This window comes from Rhyacophila brunnea, unplaced genomic scaffold (assembly GCF_057557595.1).
Source record: "Rhyacophila brunnea isolate RB1 unplaced genomic scaffold, BYU_Rbru_1.0 scaffold_134, whole genome shotgun sequence".
Taxonomy (NCBI): Eukaryota; Metazoa; Arthropoda; class Insecta; order Trichoptera; family Rhyacophilidae; genus Rhyacophila; species Rhyacophila brunnea.
This window is the reverse complement of record NW_028232790.1, coordinates 666587-679829: the sequence shown is the minus strand read 5'-3', so window position 1 is coordinate 679829 and position 13243 is coordinate 666587.

Below are 13243 nucleotides of genomic sequence, written 5' to 3'. Positions count from 1 at the left end.
GTGGAGCTGTGCGTAAGATCCGGGTCACACCGGGCGACTCTCGTCTTGAGACCAGTCGCCAAGACGAGACCGATGTATGCAGTTATATGGACCATGCCACTAATTGGGCTTCACGGCCTGTTGTGAAGAAACAATATTAAAAAAATGCATAATACAGATTATGCACCGTAGGTTGGTACATTTAAAATCTATTTTTTTTAAATCATGTTCAATACATAGATGATCATAAATGGACGGGACTCCACTGAGTATTACGAGAAATGGATGTTGGACACTTTTCGAGGTTCACAATCTGGGTCCAAACACACATTGGAAACCAACATGTGAATGTTGCCAAAACTGAGATTAGAACCCGGGACCCGTGTCATTAGAAGCATTGTTAGAAGCTCGGCCATCGTGGGGTAGTTATACTTGATAAAATTAGCAATCAAATAGAAATCTGGATATCTCCATTCATGTATCTATGTGTGTAAGGAATGCAAGCAATGAATGGTCTTTCAAAATCCGTACCTAAATATTGGATTTATATCACGTTCATTTTCATTTTTGATTGTCAATAGTTTGGGAGGTCTATAAATACTTTCCTACTTACCTGCGTAATGTAGACTAATAAAGTATGTACTCATCAGCAACATCTTGGCTACGTGTTAAAACTATGAATTAACATGCTCCGCCCATTTTTAACCGCACTTCCATTATAAACTAACAAGCTCCTCCCATTTAGTAGACAACAGCGCTTAAAAGCGTAGCCAAGATATTGCAGAAGAGTAGGTATTGTCATTGTACCATGGCCCCCACATCATGAAACGGGCCCCCAGGCTAGGATGTTTGGCAGGGACCCTTACCTATCGCTAAGGGTAAAGTCAGTGTGACGCTGCAGTATCGTTATCCATATGGTGTATTTTTAGTTTTTTTATATTTTTAATATGTACGAGTACATCCATTTGAATTATGGAGCTGTCGAGTATCGGCACATAGTAAAAATTTGCATCATACAACCAAATAGTTTTAATTATTTATATTATCAAGTAAAATAGCGCCGTAGGCGAATTTTTTTACTATTAAAGCAAATTTGTGATCTGTGTTTATCTCACTTATCTGGTCGGTTCGCCACGCCGGACCCTTCCTGAGCCCGGGCACCCAGGCTAGAGCCCTGTCAGCCCCCCCCCCCCTTGTGGGGGCCATGCATTGTACCTACACAATATGACTATTGTATTGTATTGTCAATTTTTTTCCCTACTCCATCGTATATTAATAATTAATAATACTCAGGGAACAATCTGTTCTGTGATTCTGATTATAGTGATTATCAGTAGCGAAGAGTGGAGGTGGGCTGTTAAGATTCACCATAAATAGTGCACATTATACTTTTTTAGTCATCCCGCATCCGTATTTGTTTTTATTGAGCTAAGACTACAATTTACAGATGGTATTGGTTAGTTTTTAAAAATCAAGTAAACCCTGCCGCAGACCAAACCATAATAGTTTTGGTATATTTCTGGCGTAACGACAAAATTGGGCACACTTTTTCATTAAATTTGTACTTATTTGTTTTCCAAGTTATTTTTTTTTTAATTTTAAGCCCTGCCTAAACCAAACTATAATAGATAAAAAATATTATTCTATCTATAAAATATTCAAAGGTATGTATGATTTAATTGAGAAATACGAGTATTTTTTGACTATTATGGCTTGGTTTTCTCAGGGTTTAATTGAATTTTAAAAACTAACCAACACCATCTGTAAATTGTAATCTTATTTCAATGAAAACAAATACGTTTGACTGACAACGTTTGGTGTGCACCATTTATGGCGGATCTTAAAAGCCTACCTCCACCCTTCGCCACTGGTGATTATAAGTACATACTAATATAATTGATATTTTGTCCCTGACGAAATAAAATGACGAGCTGCAACTGCTGGGCAATATGTAATTTATTAGCGTGCCGCTAGGCGTGTTCTATTGGTACATTACCTACAAACTTTGATAGAGGGGCGCGGTAAAAACAAAAATATGGAGTGGGTGCTCAAGATACGCAACGCATTATGTAATAAAATTAATTAAATCTATTATTTAATAATTACAAGATTAAAAGAACTTTTTATATATTTACAAGATTTTCAAATTGTCTGTTGAATTATTATGCTCAATATGCTCAAACTTGTACTTGATATGAAGTAAATAAAAAACAAACACATATAGAATACTGAAATGTCTTTTTGATTTCCGTAGTAACGCATGTATATATTAATAATTTAGTTGCTAGGACCACCCCTTAGCAACCAATAATAGTCTTTTACTTTTTACGGATTTTTCTGATATAACTTTCTATACAAAACAGAATTAACTGAACATGAATTCAATTCTGCTTAACGGCCCACATGCTCGGCGTAGGTCAAAATTGAGTTTTTATTGTATTTTCAAACCATCATCCTGGACACTCCTTAAACGTTGTAGATAATCTATTTATATAATTTTGAGGCCTTATTATCCTTTATATTTATTTTAAACATTTCATGACTGCATAACGTATTTTTGTTACATAAAATAGTATTCTTTTAAACCTCTCGCTCTAATCTAATGTTTTGGAATATAGTCATATTTCGGTACATGAATTGGTGTTAAGATTTTTTACATTTATTAATTTTTAAACGCATTTATAAAACCATTAGTATAATTTACGACGAGATAATTTTAGTAAAATATTAACGTTAAAAAATTATATTGATAATCTCTGTGATCCCAAATTTGACAAGAATTAGGCATTTTATTATTCAAAAAATCGGCAAGATTAACACATTTGAAGATGATTCTAAAGATATTTATTATAATCTATGTCTTTGACCATTCAAGTGTAATAAACACATTACGAATAATGATTGCTTTATAATAATTATTGACCTAAGAATAAGGTAGTGTTTTTTTGAAATACGCCATTTCTTTTGTCATTTCCCAGTGGTTAAGCTACAACATACGGCCGTAGCCATACATTGAAAAACTATAATTAAAGTAGGGAGTAAAATGATATTGACGCGCGTGTTTGAACATGTACTGTTTAAAAAAATAAAACAATTTGGTTAGGTACATGTTCAATCACGCGCGTTAACATAATTTTACTCCCTACTTAAATTATAGTTTGTCAATTAATGGCTACAGCCGTATGTTGTAGCTTAACCACCGGGTAATGCCAAAAAATTGGCGTATTTCAAAAAAACACTACCTTATTCTTAGGTCAATAATTATTATAAAGCAATCAATATTCGTAGGATGTTTATCAAACATAGCTTACAATTAATATCTTTAGAATTATCTTCAAATGTTGCTTATCTTCAATTTTTTGAATAATAAAATGCCTAATTCTTGTCAAATTTGGGATCACAGAGATTATCAATATAATTTTTTATCGTAAATATTTTACTAAAATTATCTCGTCGTAAATTATACTAATGGTTTTATAAATGCGTTTAAAAATTAATAAATGTAAAAAATCTTAACACCACCGCACATTCATGTACCGAAATATGACTATATTCTAAAACATTAGAGCGAGAGGTTTAAAAGAATACTATTTTATGTAACAAAAATACGTTATGCAGTCATGAAATGTTTAAAATAAATATAAAGGATAATAAGGCCTCAAAATTATATAAATAGATTATCTACAACGTTTAAGGAGTGTCCAGGATGATGGTTTGAAAATACAATAAAAACTCAATTTTGACCTACGCCGAGCATGTGGGCCGTTAAGCAGAATTGAATTCATGTTCAGTTAATTCTGTTTTGTATAGAAAGTTATATCAGAAAAATCCGTAAAAAGTAAAAGACTATTATTGGTTGCTAAGGGGTGGTCCTAGCAACTAAATTATTAATATATACATGCGTTACTACGGAAATCAAAAAGACATTTCAGTATTCTACAGTATACATCAATCGATTTATCTGTAATTGGTAACTATCTACCTACCTAGAGCTACAAGTTTTAAAAAGAAAACTTTGATTTTAGTAGGAGTGTCTGTCTTTCTTTATTTTTATTTATTAATTATCAAGTAGGTACAGTAAAAATAAAACAATGATTCGGTTCGTGGATTGTATGCGTACGTAGTATTTGTTAAAAATGATATTTTCTTATGAAACGCCAACACTTTTTGATTTTTGAAAACTGAAGATGATAGGCACTTACTTGATAATATGAAGTAATTATATACGTCCGTATAGGTAGTGATATGTAGGGGGTTTATTTATACTTATTAAAACCCCAGATTCAGGGGTCATTCAATTAATTATTATGAACATTTTTTTTACGTTCACGTACATTTTGTCGCGAAAAGGTGGCAAATTGAATTCAGACGCGATGGTCAAGGCTCGAGGGTATGTTACTATAGTGCGAAAACATCTTCTTGGCTGCGTGTTAAAACTGTAAACTAACATGCTCCCCCCATTTTTAACCGCACTTCCATTATAAACTAACAAGCTCTTCCCATTTAGTCGCCAACAGCGCTTCCTTACGTAGCCAAGAAGATGTTTTCGCAGAGCTACTAGTACCTACTTTCGGTCCTTAGTCCACTCAGAAACAAATAACGGTATCTTTCTTTTTGATTGTTTCGCTGTCCATTTTGGTCTAGCCTTGACACATTTACAGTTAAAATAATAGTATTATCTTCCCAACTCTCTGGATTGCAGGATATTTTATGGGGGATTTAGGCATTGTGATATTTGGTATCAGTAGGTACTAAAATATATAGACTAGTCACTACTCAGCAGCAACATCTTCTTGGCTACGTGTTAAAAATGTGAACTAACATGCTCCGCCCATTTTTAACCGCACTTCTATCATAAACTAACAAGCTCCTCCCATTTAGAAGCGTAGCCAAGAATATGTTGCAGAATAATAGACTGAGGACTCTATTCTCTAGTGTAGTCAATAGAGAATAGAGAACTCAGTATGTATGTACATTGTACATGGATGCCGTTATTACAAAAACAATAAATTGAAGCCGAATTTTGAAACGCTTAGGCTTAGATTATCTGCACCAGGTTATCGTTATTCCTTTTTTTCACCAGACAACCATTGCCTAGGTATGTAGGTATACAAATTGTATAACACAAAATATCTTGTTATACATAAATAATAAACAGGTTTCTGTCCCCTCCCATTTTACCTGTAAGATACCTGTGGTGAGACAAGAATACCTGAGTTGCCTTATTCCTTATTGGCTGTTGTCCTATAAGTGATGGACTGTATCTACCTATTATAGCAGTGGTTCTTAACCGGTGCACCGCTAGCTTGTTGCAAGTGCATCGCGAAAAAATGATTAAAGCAGAAAAATTCGCGAAATAGTGAAAATCGAAAAAGTCCTTTGCGAAATTGTGAAAGCCGACGAAAGATTTAACAGCTTAACGTCCGCGGACTCGTATTTGAGTCCTTGAAAAACATAGGGTTACTGTCCGTGGACGCGTATATGCGTCCTACGTCATACATTACATTCTATTGAAAAAATACTGGGTTATAATTGAGTTTGCTTTCAAATGTCGATGAGAGATGGTGGTGTACACATCAACGTATTATTTAACAAAAAATTAAATATTATTTTTACTAAATAGTTTTGTAAAAATAATGCTAGATGGTACACTGACGTGTGTGAGAATAACACGTGCCTTTTCATTATAATATTTTTGTATTTTTAAATTTTGCTGGTGTAGTTCACTGCTTAGCGAGGTTACACAATAATATGCGTAATACATACAAGCATACGATGCATATGCATAGCGTGCACCTAGGGGCCCCATACGCAACATCGTAGTATTGGTTAGCAACACTTTGCGTAGTGATTTATGACTAGGCCGAACCATATGGCAATTTTTTATGGTGCTCCGAGTCATTCCGAAAACAATTATTGACGTGTTTATGGGGAAGTTGATAATAGTATCGTATGACCTATTCAAACGTGGCAGAGGTTCTCAACATATGTTTACGAAACAAATTAAAAAATATTTCTTTGAAATATATTATTTTATGTTACATAGCAGATATAAATTTATGGGTCATAACTGTTAGGTTACGTAAGTTTTATTGCGGTAAAGATAGAATCTATCCATTTAAACTATAATATAATTTGTACTTACCACTCATTTGGCATCCAGTTTTTTGGGTCACATAACAAACACATATTATTGTTTATAAAATTTTCTAAATATGTTTCATCTCCTCCGCCCATTTTGAGGTGAATAAAAATAAAATTTATATATGAAGATTACAATCATAAAAGATTAGCAAGAGAAGAGCAATTTTCGCGACGTTTTGACCGATAGTTCAGAAGAGACTAAATACAATTTACTTATATAGATTGTATAAAAACTTATAAGACACTACCCAGATTTCTTTAATACCTACTAATAAGAGTAATATGAACCTATTATTTCTCAGAATGACTGAAAAAAATAAGGAAACAAACTTACATGGGGATGGGGGTGAATCTGCAACAGGGATGATTGATTTGAGAAGCAGGGATTTATAAACTTTGGGTATTTATAATATGATATAACATTATCGTATTTGTTCGATTCATCAAAACAAATATGGTTTCAAGTAAAATAATCTATTTACAGCTAAATTCTTGAGAATAGTGTACTTTTTCATGGTTTAAATCGTTCTAACTATCTGGGTTTCACCTTTCGGCATCTTCAGATTCAATATAGGTCTATCGATGACGTAAACACAAGTTGCAATTGTGTATTTACCAATCAACCCATAAATGATAGGTAGAATTTGTTATTATCCATAATTTATTTTTTTATGATTTTCTAAAATATTTGTATTCTACAATTGTATTGAAAGAGTTCATCCAATTCAATTCTCACACATATGAACATAAAAACAAAGAAAACAATGTGAAAAAGTAGATTTTACATATTTAAAAAAAAGACCTTTCAGTAGATTTAAGTTTTTTTCATTACACCACATAAAAATGCAACCCACAGATATAGAACCACTGCTCAAATGGCATTGATTTATGCGGCGAAGTATCTGGAAGCCATCAAATCAAATTCGGTTAAGATATCTCAATTGGTTTACAAGTTATAGTGAATTTAGTGAAATGGCAGTTTTTTGCAAATTTTTTGCAAAATCGCCCGGCCGCCAGGTGTAGTTCAATAAAAAAACATGCGGACATTTTGCCGCATCGATCGCACGCGTCTTCCGTTGGCCTCACAGGCGCATTTCTGAAATCTGCAAAATCCGACAAGCTCAGGTATTTATATCACGTCATTACCTAATTGATTTTCACATAAAATAAATTCCATTTTGTTAAGGGTAATTTAAGTTACAGTTTTTCCATTATACCTATACATATTGATATATCTTTTCTTTGATATTTTTTTACTGTTTTGCCATCTGTTTAATTTTTAATAAAAGCTATGTCCGCTTATTTTTCTTTGTTTTCTGACCGTTTGGTTTTGGTGCACCGCATTTTTTTATGATCAAAAGTGCACCGTGTCTTCGAAAGGTTAAGAACCACTGACCTATAGTCATGGCCCCCACATACTGAAGCGGGCCCTCAGGCCAGGGTCTTTGGCGAGCCCCCTACCTATCACTAAGGCTAAATGCATCTGACGTTCTACAGTGGCGTTTTCTAAATGGTGTTCGAGGTTAATAAAAATTCAGTGTAATTGTCGACTATCAACATACATTAAACCAAAATTGCATCGCACAACCATATATTTTTAAATGGTTATAACTTCAAAGTAAAATAGCACCTTTTTTATTAGAGCATATTTAAGATGTCTGTTTATCTCAATTATGTGGTCGACCCGCCACGCCGGGCCCCCCTGAGCCCAGGCCCCTAGGCTAGAGCCCTGTCAGCCCCCCCCCCCCCCCCCTTGTGAGGGCCATGCCTATAGTAACACAAGTGTGTGAGCATGAAGTCATTTATTTCCTTTTGGAAACAGCTCGTGTTCAGCAGCTGCTGTGCATTATTTATACCTATATTAGGTAATTTTTAAATCGACCACATAATTATAATATCTATATGACGTGTAGGTAGTAAGTATGACGCTTTATATCATAAATTTTATTTACTTATATATAAAAGGAATCACTCGAAAAAAATATCTACCACGTCGGTACTTAATAATCATTAGTCATTACCATAAGTGGATACTAATACCAAAAGCTATTTGAAATAATATTGGTATTGTTTCGAATTATCAAAACAAGTAGGTACCTACACAAACTGATATGGTAAATAAAACCAATACGTACATATTCTCGACATTTACATTAACAATAGGCAGCCCCATGGCCCCCACATCCTAAAACGGCCCCCCCCCCATTCCGTTTATCATTATTTCATTCCGTTTGATATTCAATGCAAGAAAGCATCTCTGCTACATTTATATTATTAAATGAATGTTTTGAGTATTTACAGTCTATATCGTATAAATGTACAATGTACGTACTTTAGTATGGTACAAGTCGGTTATGTGGAATACAGCAGCAAACACATTTTGAAAATAGCCGATCATCGAATCAATGATCGAATCATAATCAATACCTACACATCAAATTTAAGACAAATCAAAGACCCGCCACACATGGTGCACACTAACCTTTGTCAGTCATACGTATTTGTTTTCATTGAAATAAGACTACAATTTACAGAGTATGGTGTTTGTTAGTATTTAAAATTCAATTAATGTCTGTGAATACCATAATAGATAATTCAAAATATATGATTAGTCAAAAAATACTCGTTTATCTATAAAATATTTAAAATTATGCAATCAAATCATAGATAACTTTGGATATTTTATATATCGAATAATATGTTTTATTTATTATACCTACATAGTATGAATAAGGCAGGGCTTAATGAATTTTAAAAAAATGAACCAACAATATTATGTGTAATTTGTATTCTTAATTCAACGAAAACAAATAAGTATAAATGAAAAAGTGTACAAAATTTTATCGTTTCGCCCAAAGTATACCAAAACTATTATGGCTTAACAACTAACCGACACCATCTGTATAATCAAGCCTTAATTCAATAAAAACAAATACGCATAACCAACAAAGTTTAATGTGCACTATTTATGGCGGATCTTAACAGCGTACCTCCACCCTTCGCTACTGGTATGTATTGATTTATTCAATGATTGAAACTAAAATTATTGAGGTCAGTGAGGCTGGAAATGGTGTGAATTCGAGTGGTTTATTTGATGAGATTTCTAGCATTGTTTCACAATGTTATTGTTTGGGAGTCACACTCCAGAAACATCTATTCTCTGCTTAGAAAATAAAACAGTGTTTATTCCCTTTTTAAAATAACAGTGTTAATAATTAATAACATATATAACATACATAATAATATTTCCTCATGAATGAGTCCATTTGCATCAAAGTTACATAGTTTTTTATTTTCGTTCTTTTAAAATCTTCTGCTAGACAATTTATTAATTGTATCTGCTAGATGAAGGCCTTTCAAAGCTGATTTCGTCCCTCTTTGTCCTGTATGTTGCTTTGTTACAGTGAGAGTTTTTTTTTTTTTTTTTACTGAAGACATGTTTCACTTATGTATTTGTTTACGGGAGTACAAACTGGTTGAACCTTACATTCTAGGCACATTTAGAGATCACATTTGACAGTTTTGATTGACCGTTAAATGCACTTCTGGTTTCAATCTTTGTCAGTATTGAGCAATTTTATATCTACATCGACACTAGTCCAAGGAAGATTAATAAACTTTTATATTAAAATACATTATCTAAATCACAGGTTCTCAAACTTATTTCGACCACCGCCAACTTTGAGATTTTAAAAAAAATTAGTGCCTTCCATATTTTTTACATTACCATCTGTTGCGTATCTTATTGCAAATACAATTTTTAAACATGCATTATTATACGGATAGGATGGATAGGGTGTGACCCATATCCTATTTCTGAAATCAAAGAATGTTTCAATGAGAGGAAATAAAACTCATACTTAATCATATTTAGAAGTATTTTTATTAACATTATGGGGGGGGGACATGCTCAGTATAAGTCAAAAAGCAGCTTTTGTTCTATTTTCAAAGCATGATCCTTGACATTCCTTAAACGTTATAGATAATCTATTTATATAATTTTGAAGCCTTATTATCCTTTATATTTATTTTAAACATTTGATGACTGCATAAAGTAGTTTTATTACATAAAATAGTATCCTTTTAAACCTCTCGCTCTAATCTTTTAGAATATAGTCATATTTCAGTACATAAATGTGCAGTGGTGTTAAGATTTTTTACATTCATTAATTTTTAAACGCATTTATAATACAATCAGTATAATTTATGTCAACATTATTATAGTGAAATATTTAGTAAAAAAAAAATATTGATAATCTCTGTGATCCCAAATTTGACAAGAATTAGGCATTTTATTATTCAGAAAATGGGCAAGATTAACACATTTGAAGATAATTCTAAAAATACTAATTGTAAGCTATGTCTTTGACCATTCAAGTGTGATAAATATCCTACGAATAATGATTGCTTTATAATAATTATTGACCTAAGAATAAGGTAGTGTTTTTTTGAAATACGCCATTTCTTTGGCATTCCCCAGTGGTTAAGCTACAACATACGGCTGTAGCCATAAATTTACAAACTATAATTGAAGTAGGGAGTAAAATGATGTTAACGCGCGTTAAAAAAATCTTAACACCACTGCACATTTATGTACTGAAATATGGCTATATTCTAAAAAACAGAGCGAGAGGTTTAAAAGAATACTATTTTAAAAATACTTTATGCAGTCATCAAATGTTTAAAATAAATATAAAGGATAATAAGGCTTCAAAATTATATAAATAGATTATCTACAACGTTTAAGGAATGTCCAGGATCATGCTTTGAAAATAGAAAAAAGCTCCATTTTGACCCACGCTGAGCACGTCCGCCCTTAAAAGAAGGCTTTGAATTTAAAACTTATCTAATGTGACAGATAAATCTGATGCATTTCGACAAGTTTGTTAATAGCAGGCTCGAATTCACTTAAAAACAGCCGTAAGTCGCGTTCAGTAACTTGCAGCCAATTTCTCTTTTTAGTTAGCTAGGTTGCTACAGCATCAAATCCACGTTCACACAAATACGACGATTTGAATCAGAAATCGTTCAAGTGCCGTTGCCCCTCTAGATTTCCTTAACGCCCCTTAATTTTCTTTGAGCCTTCTACTGCCCCCCTGAAAGCCTTCAGCGCCCACAAGGGGGCGTTATCGTCCACTTTGAGAAAGGCTGGTCTAAATACTTAAAATTATAATGTATTTAAAAAGAATAAATATCTATTCCTTAAATATATATTTTTTAATAATAAACATTGTGAATTCAATAATTATAGGAATACAATATACACAATAAAATTGAATGTAAATCATAATAGTGGTATCGTATAGAATATGGTGAAAATTAAAGATTATAAAAAGTACCGTTATAAATTAGAGGTGTTCTTGGATACCTCACCTATATTCTATGTCACTGTATTTCCTTTTTGGATGTTTATGATTATTTGCTGTCTAACGTGCTCTTCTTGGGCGCATCAATAAGAATAAGTTCATCAATTTCTGGATATTTCTGTTTCAGGGCGTGGTTGGCACATCCAGCAAGAGACGAATATTCTATAAGCGGAAGTGTGGGCTTATACGAGAACAATCCAGGATTACAGGTAATATTTTTTACTTTTGCTTAGCGTCACATTTACACCTTGACCATCCTTATGTGCCCTCACTGGTGTTATAAAACCCTTTATACACATTTGCACAACACTACTGCAGTGGCGTACTTTGGCAAGTGGGCGTGCTGTATAGTATACAAAATAAATTGTATTAATTCTTGAAGAGGTTTCTCTGAAATGAGTTAGATTGAGTGGGATTTAATGTCGAATAGTCACTAAATACACTTTTATGTGTGTTTAATCGGCTGTATTTTTTTATTGAAGTTATACTTCTTTTGGCGCGTTTGGGAAATCAGATCAGTGTATTTTTGGAGCGTGACATGTAACACATTATTTATTTTTTCACACGAAAAAAAACGCAATCGATTGGATTCGAACCACCGATTGTTCGGTTATCAGCCGAATGCACTACCTTTACTTTTGATTATACAGTATAATATTATAGTTTAATGGCGTTCCAATAAGTGGTCCTTTTTCTTGAGTGTGTAATTTAACAAGATAAGAGCTAGTCAAAGAATCTAGTTTATCACAAGTTTTGTTTTTGTTTTGTTACGCCAAAGAAGTATAACTTCTAACGCGCGTACATAAGTACACACTGATTTTTTTTACAACAGATTAAATTAGGTACTAAATTGTAACATTTGCTTGTTGTTTTTTTTTTTTGTAATTAAACCAATTTATAAACTAAGTTTATTAACTAAATATTAAACATTAAATCACTTCACACAACCAGTTGTTCAGTGAGGCAGATATTCTTGAATGGCTTTGGATTCCTAGCTTTCCCTATGACCAAAAGCTTCATTTTGTGTGTCCAGTTTGCATTGGAGCACGGCAAAATTATTGTAATGCGGTCCTTGGGCACTTTCCAACCTGGTACATTACGTTCTTCGCGATGAACGTACATTTTACTAAGGAGAAGTTTCCAAAATAAACCCGTCTCATCTGCGTTGTATACTTGTACGTGGCGGATTACTGAATTTGACAATCGAATACCGGCGAATTATAGAGTTTGATTTTTGCTTTCAACTAGTAAAAATAACGGCGGATTACAGTAGTTGTCAGATAATCGAGCGGCGGATTACTGAGAGTGTACTGTAATTCGACCTCTACTTATCTACCTATTTTCTTCTGTTTTTCCATTTTATTACAGTTTTGATCTTTACTATGCAGTCATCTATTTCCGATATATTATATCGGAGTGAATTGTGATACGGCCAACTGCATACGTATAAATTTCCCAATGGTGTGTAGAAGCTAATTTAAAAATAAAATCTTGTCAAATTTTTTATAAAACTTATTAAGTAATTTGGATTTGTTTCATTTTTTTTTCAGTATCTGATGACGATATCCTTCTGTTCTATTTAACATTCACAAGCATATTTGAACGCGCGTGCGAGATCATTGATAGACCCGACGCAAGCACTGTTTATTCGCTAGAAGACAGCCTACGTATCGCTGCCGAAATCAAGGGACACTCGGACCAAAGATAAACAACTTACTGTCTGTGTCCCGCGCTTCAATACAAAGTGTTGCCGT